The sequence below is a fragment of the Petaurus breviceps genome, unplaced genomic scaffold (assembly GCF_028583685.1).
Source record: "Petaurus breviceps papuanus isolate PSGF00001 unplaced genomic scaffold, PetGlider_PUasm1.0 213, whole genome shotgun sequence".
In the NCBI taxonomy this organism is placed as follows: Eukaryota; Metazoa; Chordata; class Mammalia; order Diprotodontia; family Petauridae; genus Petaurus; species Petaurus breviceps.
In genome coordinates this window covers 2,577,545-2,587,600 of record NW_027185860.1, presented here as the reverse complement: position 1 = coordinate 2,587,600, position 10,056 = coordinate 2,577,545, and positions in this window count along the sequence as shown.

Genomic DNA, 10,056 nt, shown 5'->3' with positions numbered 1-10,056 from the left:
AGAAGTAGTTATGGGGAAAGGTAGGTAAAAGGGAGTGAGATGCATAGGGAGGGAATACTGAGGGAGACAGTGGTCAAAAGGAAAACTCTGAAGGAGGGCATGGGAGAAGGAAGAAATAAAAACATAAACAGGGGAGGGAATAGGATGGAGGGAAAGACACAGACAGTAATCATAACTATTAATCTGAATGGGATGAACTGTCCCATAAAATGGAGGCAGCTAGCAGAATGGATTAAAAACCATAATCCTACAATATGCTGTTTATATGAAACACAATTGAAAGAGGGCGATAGGCACAGGGTAAAGTTAAAAGGCTGGAGTAGAATATTTATGCTTCACCTAAAGTAAAAACAGCAGGAGTAGCAATCCTTATCTCAGATAAAGTAAAAGCAAAAACAGATCTAATTAAAAAAGATAAGGAAAGAAACTGTATCCTGCTAAAAGGCACCCTTTAGAATGATGAAATATCATTACTTAACATATATGCACCAAGTGGTATAGCATGCAAATTCCTAGAGGAGAAGTTAAGTGAATTAGAGGAAGAAATAGATAGAAAAACTACTAGTGGGAGACCTCAATTTTCCCCTATCTGAACTTGATTAATCTAACCTCAAAATAAACAAGAAAGGAGTTAAGGAGGCAAAAAGAATTTTAGAAAAGGTAGTTATGATAGATGTCTGGAGAAAATTGAATAGGGATAAAAAGGAATATACCTTCTTCTCAGTGGAACATGTCACACACATAAAAATTGACCACATTACAAGGCATAAAAACCTCACAATTCAGTGCAGAAAGGCAAAATTATTAAATGCATCCTTCTCAGATGATGATGCAATAAAAATCATATGCAATAATGGGCAATAGAAAGATAGACTAAAAACTAATTGGACACTAAATAATTTAATCCTAAAGAATGAGTGTGTCAAACAAGAAATTATAGAATCTGTACCTTCATTCAAGAGAATGACAATAGTGAGACAACATACGAAAACTTGTGGGATGCAGCAAAAGCAGTTCTTAGGGGAAGTTTTATATCTCTGCATGTATACATGAATAAAATAGAGAAAATGGAAGTTGATAAATTGGGCATACAACTGAAAAACTAGAAAAAGAAAAATTAAAAATCCCCAGTGAAATACTGAAAAGCAAAGGAGATATTAATAAATTTGAAATTAAGAAAACTATTGAATTAATAAATAAAACTAAGAGCTGGTTTTATGAAAAAAAGCAATAAAATTGATAGACCCTTAGTCAATGTGATTAAAAAAAAGAAAACCAAATTAGAAGTATCAAAAATGAAAAGGGTGTATCCACCTACAATGAGGAAAAAATTAAAACAATAATTAGGAATTATTTTCCTTATTGTATGCACATAAAATTTGACAATCTTAGTGAAATGAATGTTTACAAAAATATATGTTTCTCAGATTAACTGAAGAGGAAGTAAATTACTTAAACAACCCCATCTCAGAAAAAGAAATTGAACAAGCCTTTGATGAATTCCTTAGTAAAAAATCTCCAGGGCTATATGGATTTACTAGCAAATTCTATCAAACATTTAAAGATCAATTTAGGGGCGCCTAGGTGGCACAGTGAATAGAGGCCCTGGAGTCAGGAGGGCCTTAGTTCAAATGCAGCCTCAGAAATTTATCACAAAAACTAGCCATGTGAACTTGGGCAAGTCACTTAACCCCAATTGCCTTCCAAAAAAAAAAAACGCCAAGAAAAGAACAATTTATTCCAATACTTTACAAACTATTTGGAAAATTTGGAGGAGTCCTAACAATTCTTTTCATTACACAAATATGGTACAGATACCTAAATCAGGAAGAGACAAAATGGAGAAAGAAAATTATAGACCAATTTCCCTTATGAATATAGATACAGAATATCTTTGCTCAAGGAAATTTCCTGCTTCTATGCCAGCATCTTGGCTCCACCTAAAAAACTACTTGATCTCATAAATAAATTTGGCAAAGTTGCAGGATATAAAATAAACCCACATAAATCCTCAGCATTCCTAAATTTTTCAAAAGAAATATAGCAGCAAGATAGAAAGGGAAAGTCCATTTAAAGTTACAGTAGACAATATAAAATATTTGGGAACATACTTGCCAAAACAAACCCAGGACCTATATGAACACAATTACAGAAAACTTTTCACACAAATAAAGTCAGATCTAATTAATTGGAAAAACATCAGTTACACATGGCTGGGTCAAGCTAATATAATAAAAATGATAATTTTACCTAAATTAAATTACATATTTAGTGCCATACCAATCAATCTACCAAAAACTTTCTTTATAGAGCTAGAAAAATATAGTAATAAAATTTATTTGGAAGAACAAAAGGTCCAGAATATCAAGGGAATTAATGAAAAGAAATGCTAGGGAAGGTGGCTCAGCCGTACCAGATTTCAATCTGTATTATAAGGCAGCAGTCATCAAAACTACTTGGTAATAGCTGAAGAATAGAGTAGTGGATTAAGGGAATAGAATGGGTACATGAGACACAGCAGTCAATGACTATAGCAATCTATTGTTTGATAAACCCAAAGACCCCGGTTTTGGGGATAAAAATTCACTATATGAAAAAAAAACTGCTGGGAAAAGTGGAATATAGTATGGCAGAAACTGGGCATAGACCAATATCTAACACCACGTACAAAAATCAAGTCTAAAAGGGTGTACAATCTATGTATAAAAGCTGATACTGTAAGCAGTCTGGGAGAGCAAGGAATAGTGTACCTGTCAGATTTATGGAGAAGGGAAGATTGTATGAGTTAGAGTTAGAGAGCATAATAAAATGCAAAATGAATAATTTTGATTACATTAAAGTGAAAAATTTCTGTACAAACAAAGCCAATGTAACCAAGATTAAGAGGGAAGTGGAAAATTTGGAAAAAAAATTTTACAACCAGTTTCTCTGATAAAAGGCTCATCTCTAAAATATACAGAGAATTGAGTCAAATCTATAAGAATTCAAGTCATTCCCTGATTGATAAATGGTCAAAGGATATGGCAGGTTTTAGAGGAAGAAATTAAAGATATGTAAAAGCATATGAAAAAATGCTCTAAATCATTATTGATTTGAGAAATATAAATCAAAATAACTCTGAGGTACCACATCTCACCAGTCAGATTGGCTAAGATGTCAAAAGTGTAAAATGATAAATGATGTATAGAATGTGGACAAATTATAACACTAATGCATTTTTGGTTGAGTTGTGAATTGATCCAACCATTCTGGAGAGCAATCTGTAGCTATGCTCAAAGGGTTATAAATAAGTGAATACCCTTTGACTCAGCAATACCACTTCTAAGGTTATATCTGAAAGAGATCATAAAAGTAGGAAGAGGCCCCATATGTAGAAAAGTATTTATAGCAGCTCTTTTTGTGGTGACAAAGAATTGGAAATCAAGGGCATGCCCATCAATTGGGTAATGGCTGAACAAGCTGTGTTATGTGAATGTAATGGAATCTTTTTGTGCTATAAGAAATCAGGAGCGGATTGACTTCATGATAACCTGGAGAGACATATATAAACTGATGTCCAGTGAGAAGAGGAGAACGAGGAGAAATCTGTGCACAATTACAGACACAACGTATGTGTGACGACTGATTTTGACAGACTGGGCTCCTCTCAGCTATGTAAGGCTTTAAGGCAAGTCCAAAAGACTCTTGATGGAAAGAGATATTCACATCCAGAGAAAGAACTAGAGTCTGAATGCAGACTGAAGCAAACTGCTACCTTCTCTCTTTCTTTTTCTTGTTTGGTTTTGTTTCCTCTTTCCTGTTGTTCTTTCCATTGGGTATAATCCTTCTTTATAACCTGAGTATTGTTTAATGGGAAGGTATTTGTATAGCCTATATTTGATCGCATGCTGGCATGGGGCAAGGGGGGAGGTGTGGTGGAGAGGAGAGGGAAGGGGAGAAATTTTGAAAATCAAGGGATAGTGGAACTGAATGTCATAAACTAAAAGTAAATGAATTAATTTTTAAAAAGAAATGTGAATACTGTATTAGTTTTCTATTACAATGACAAGCTTTCTCAGGGATGAGTACATTTTCAATCTGGAATTGAAGAACAAATAATACATTTGGGTTTTTTTTTTCATTTTTCAAATGCTTTATTAACTTTTGATTTACATCATTCATTTCTACCAGATTTTGACTTACAAATTTTCTCCCCATTTTTCCCCTACGACCTCCCAAAAATAGCAGTCCCACAGGATATCCCCTCCTCGAATCTGCTCTCTCCCATATTTTCTCCCATACCCCTTTCAACTTTTCCAGTGGATCTCTATGCCCTAGTACCTGTATATCTTATTTCCCAATTGTATGTAAAATAGTATTAATAATAGTATATATATACATATATACATACATACATATATATATATATATAAATTGCTATGAGCTCTCTCTGGTACTTTCAGTTTTGGGTTTTATATAACTCCAGCTTTGAATGATTCCTGAAACCCTTTTCCTGAGAATTAGATTCTTGTTGTCCATTTCAGGTTTTTTTGTTTTTATTTTTTGCTTAAGTATGAACACTTTAAACTTTTACTTAAATGGCTCATAGATGAAGTGGTCATTCTAGACAGATAAATGAATATTTTCATTGATGAGAAGAATCATGAGCCATATACTTCATATTCCAAATTATTCTTGGTGTTACTAAGGATCTCTTGTCAAATAATATCAAAGGCTACATGCAACATGTGTATAGATTGTTAAGTTAAAAATAAATTTCCCAGGACTTTTTGTCACTCTGAAAGGATATTTATTTGTTAGCAATTGACTATGTCTGAAGACTAGAAAAATTGTATTGAATATTACGTATTAACAGAGTTCAAGAAAGTGTCCAATTTATAGTTTTTATCTATAAAATGGTGCTGAAGCCCTTTGAAAAATGCCATCTTTTGTGTCCCTAAATTGCAAGTGCTTCTTCATTTAGAGAATAATAACTTTAGCTTATTTTTTTCTTTTCCTCTTTTATTCTGCTGTTACTAAATGTGAATGATTGCTTGCCTGGCCAAGGGAGTAAGGGAGTGGGTAGAACAGCCTAATGAGAAATATTGAGTAAGGATTTTGGAAAAACAGGGTTATTTGTGATTTATACTGTTTAGGATTTCTGCACTACAATGTACCAGGGACATCTGTTGGAGGTTAGGAATGCAAGACCCACAAGGGAAGCTTATATCACCTCAAAGTTCACATTTAGGAAGACACAATCATCTAAAGAGATTGAAAATATTTATAAAAAAGATAGTAATTGCATTTCAAATTAAGCATTACTTGGGCATATTTCTATGAAAAGTGCATTTCTGTGACTTTTGAATTGAATGTGGGATAAAACAAATAGTGATTCATTGTTGGAAGCTTTTATCATTGTCCTTGTCTTCTTTTAAATCTAAGTAAACATTGCTGATTTTTGTTTGTTTCTTTTTGCTTTTTAGCATGTGGGTAATATAGATAATGGAGTTTTTCACTAAATGAGAAAGGGATTCCCATAGGTGAACTTTTAAGACGCTTTGCTTTTAAATAGACCCTCAGAATAGATCAATCTTGCCTGCATGAATAGTTCTTGAGATGATTGAGATAGATCATCAACATGTCTTTCCAAACAACTTTAAAATAATACCTAAAATTGAATTCTAGAGCAGCACATCCAGCAAAAGTTCAGGATGAGATATTTTTCCAGAGCAAGACAACTTAGGGGGTCAGTATGAGAAGCCTGTGATATTGGAGTGGGGGCATGTTTGACTTGGTTGCTAGTAGTATCAGCTCTACACATGCTCTGTTCTTGAAGTAGATATCAAAAATCTTGCCCTCCTCCCTTTCTAAAATTATTGCATTACCTCCACTCCTCATGCAGCCAGGAAGTTTGGTGTCAATGTTCTTTCATGATTTTAGGAGCAAAGGACTCTAGGCTTGAAGCCCATGTTATATTCCATTTCCATAAGCTATCCCCAGTGCTGTTGTTTAATTGTCCTGCCTTAAGTCCACTGAATTTATTTAATAATTTCTTTTTCTTTTTTTTTGACTTAATTAGGTTTAATTTTCTACCTCCCCTGTTTGGGGTCCTTCTCCTTCCTCACTTAGATAAGGGAATACATGACATATTTTTTTCCTTCACACACACACACACACACACACACACACACACACACACACACACCCTAAACTTTTATATTAAGGAAAAGTTATTTTTTGATGAACTTTTCCAAGAAGTTTTCTATGTTTCTCATGGACATAGAAAAATTCCTACATATCCTTTCTCTTTCCTATTTTTATTTTTTTTGTATTAGCACATAGAATCACATTCTTCTTATTATATACACACGTATACAATTTTTTTTTGCTGTGTTTGTGTGTGTGTGTGTGTGTTTTGAGACTCTTTTCTTTAGACTCACTTTTGGAAATAATAATTCATGAAAAATGAATCATTAAAAAGTGAGAGTTAGGGGCAGCTAGGTGGCGCAGTGAGTAAAGTGTAGGCCCGGAGTCAGGAGGACTGGAGTTCGGTTCCAGCCTCAGACACTTAACACACACACACACACATACACACACACACACACACACACACACACTAACCGTGTAACCTTGGGCAAGTGACGTAAGCCCAATTGCCCTCCAAAAGGCAAAAAACAAAAAAAAAAAAGGAGAGTTAAATTGTATACTGAGTTCTGAGATCTGATCTTAACCTTACTTTTGGTTTGATCTCTTACTACTCCTGAGTCCAGGTTAAATTTCTGGTTCTACATCATCCCCTATCAGCCAAGGACGTAGCTGCATATATTCCCTCTTCTGGAGTAGAATGCAACCCTAACTGCACAATCCTAACTCAAAGAAGGTTCTTTCCTTTTATGTGTTTTCTCCTTAAAAGAAACTCATACTGTGATATGTATCATAGTCATACACTTCCTTCCAATAGGGATTTCTCTTAAATGTCATCTCTTCTTTTTGCCTTCTAGGGTAAAGCCTACTGTTAGAATATCAGGGCACACCCTGTTTTCCAGAGCTAAGGTCCAGCAAGCAGGTTGTACCCTGAGGTTGGCATAGCAACAATCCTTTGTGCTTACTCTCTGAATGAATTCAGCTTGTAGCAAAATCGCATAATTATGGTATTGCTTTGACTAGCACCAGGCACTATGTGAGCTCAGCCAAGCACACCTTCTGTATCTGTATTCTGGTCAGGAAGCCCTACTATGAATCACACTTGTCACCCTGTTGCTTTCATTGTCAGGGCTACAGTTCACTGTGTACTCATGGTTCTAAGTAATGAGTCCTTGTCACATGAAAGTGTGCCCCTCCCCCCACCACAGGGCTCCAGCACATGTGTACTTGCTTATAAGCTATTTCCCTCACTCTGAAATTAAACTTTTGTTTACTTCCTGACTCTCTTGTCTCTAGCCTGCTCTGTTTGGCTTGGGCCACCCACAGGTTAGAGGCTGGTTTAGTCCAGTTGACATTAATTGATGTCAAAAGTAGTATTAGACACAGAACCAGACCATTAGTCTCTCTGGTACCAGTGGGAATGAACAAGGTTTCACTAGACATTTATTGGTCTGGAGTCTGACTCCTCCCTTGTCTGTAAGTCCTTTGCAGTTGTTTCTGCTCCAAGATCTTGCCTTGGTAGAGCTCTCCATTTTTTTGTGAGGAAAACTCTGGGGCCCTCTCTTTGGTAATAATATTCTTTCTACATGCTCTCTTCCCATAACCAACTGTTATTACCTGCCCTTTTGAGCTCTGGTCTCCACAGGCCAGTAGGTTATTAATTGTTCTGTTCTGGATTTGGCTGCCCCACAGGGTAAGAGAGTATTCAGTTAGCTCTGTGCCTCTGTTAAGCCAGTAAACATGGGCACTGATATAGAATGTAATCATACACTTTGTTCTGTTTGTATTTGTCTTGTCATTTTGTCTGTGTTTCTGTCTGTGTGAAATGTTAAATATTTGTGTCTTGTTTGTGTTGTGAGCTAGATTCTGTTACCATGAAAGATTTAAAACCCAACCACCCAGGGGAAAAAACAAACTTTCAAGCACTGTGGATAGAGAGTTTAGAACACTCGGAAAGAATGATGAACTTTCATAGTTGAAGCAATTGTCCCAGTAAGCAGGGATAACTCCACTTTAAGCTTTGTAAGGGAGATTAAATTGTTTTTTATTCGGAAATTTTTTATTTATTTTTTAATTTTAAACATCTACTTCTACAAGATTTTGAGTTGTAAATTTTCTACCCATCTGTTCCCTACCCCCCACTCCAAGATGGCAAGCATCCCCTAATCTGCCCTCTCTTATATCTCCCCATTCCCCCTTCTTGCTTTGCCCCTTACTTTCTTATACGACAAGATGGATTTCTATATCCCATTGCCAGTATATCTGATTTCATGGTGGCATGTAAAAATAATTTATTTAACATTCGTTTTTAAAACTTTAAATTCTATAGTGTCTCCCATCTTCCATCCTTACCCACACCCACTGGGAAGATAAGCAATTCAATATAGGTTATACATGTGTAGTTATGCAAAACATTTCCATAGTAGTCATATTATGAGACTATGTCATATTAGGAAGAGTATTTCCCTCCATCATATTTCACTCTCCATTAACTTCTATTTTCTCCTTTGAACCTGTCCCTTTTCAAAAGTGTTTGCTTCTGACTACCCTCTCCCCCAATCTGCCCTCCCTTCTATTATCTCGCGATATTATCCACTTCCCCCATACTTTCCTGGGGGGTAGGATGCCCAATTGAGTATGTATGTTATTCACTCTTTAATCCAAGTCCAATAAGAGTAACGTTGCCTCATTCCCTTTCACCTTCCTGTTTTTCCCCTCCATAGTAACATCTTTCTCTTGTCTCTTTTATGTGAGATGATTTACCCTATTCTATTTCTCCCTTTCTTTTTTTCCCAATATATTCTTCTCTCACCTCTTAATTTTGTTTTTTAGATATCATCCCTTCATATTCAACTCGCCCTGTGCCCTTTGTATATACATATACATCCATACACCCACCTATACATATACGAATACATGCATATATACACACACACACATATATATATATACATATACATAGATACACACATTCTCTTCAATTATCATACTACTGAGAAAACTCTCATGAATCACAAATATCATTTTTCCATGTAGTAATGTAAACAGTTCATCTTAATAAGTTCCTTATGATTTCTCTTTCCTGTTGCCATTTCATGCTTCTCTTGAGTCTTATATTGGAAAGTTAAATATTCTGTTCAGCTCAGCTCTTTTTTTTTAATTGAAAGTTGGGGTGGCTAAGTGGTGCAGTAAAAAGAGCACCAATCCTTAAGTCAGGAGGACCTGAGTTCAAATCTGGCATCAGACACTTAACACTTACTAACCGTGTAACCTTGGAAAAGTCACTTAACCTCAATTACCCTGCCCTCTGCCCCAAAAACAAACAAGCAAACTTTTTTTAAATTTAAATGCTTTATTAACTGCTGATTTACATCATTCGTTTCCGCCAGATTTTGAGTTACAAATTTTCTCCCCGTTTTTCCCCCACCCATCCCCCCAAAACAGCAGTCCCACAGGATATCCCCATCTCCAATCTGCTCTCTCCCATATTTTCTCCAATACCCATTTCAACTTTTCCAGTGGATCTCTATGCCTCAGTGCTTGTATATCTTTTTTCTTAATTACATGTAAGATGGTATTAATAATAGTATATATATATATATACACACACACACACACACACACATATATATATACTTGAATATTTGATTTTAAAACTTTCAATTCCAGATTCAAACAGACAAACTTAAAAGTCCTCTATTTTATTGAATATCCATATTTTCCCCTGAAGTATTGTATCCAGTTTTCATGTATAGGTTATTCTTGGTTTTAATACTGGCTCCTTTGACCTCCAGAGCATTATATTCCAAGCCATTAGATCATTTAATCTAGAAACTGCTAGATCTTGTGTTATCCTGATATATTTTCCACAATACTCAAATTCTTTCTTCCTGTTTGTAACATTTTATCCTTGACCTGGGAAATCTGGAA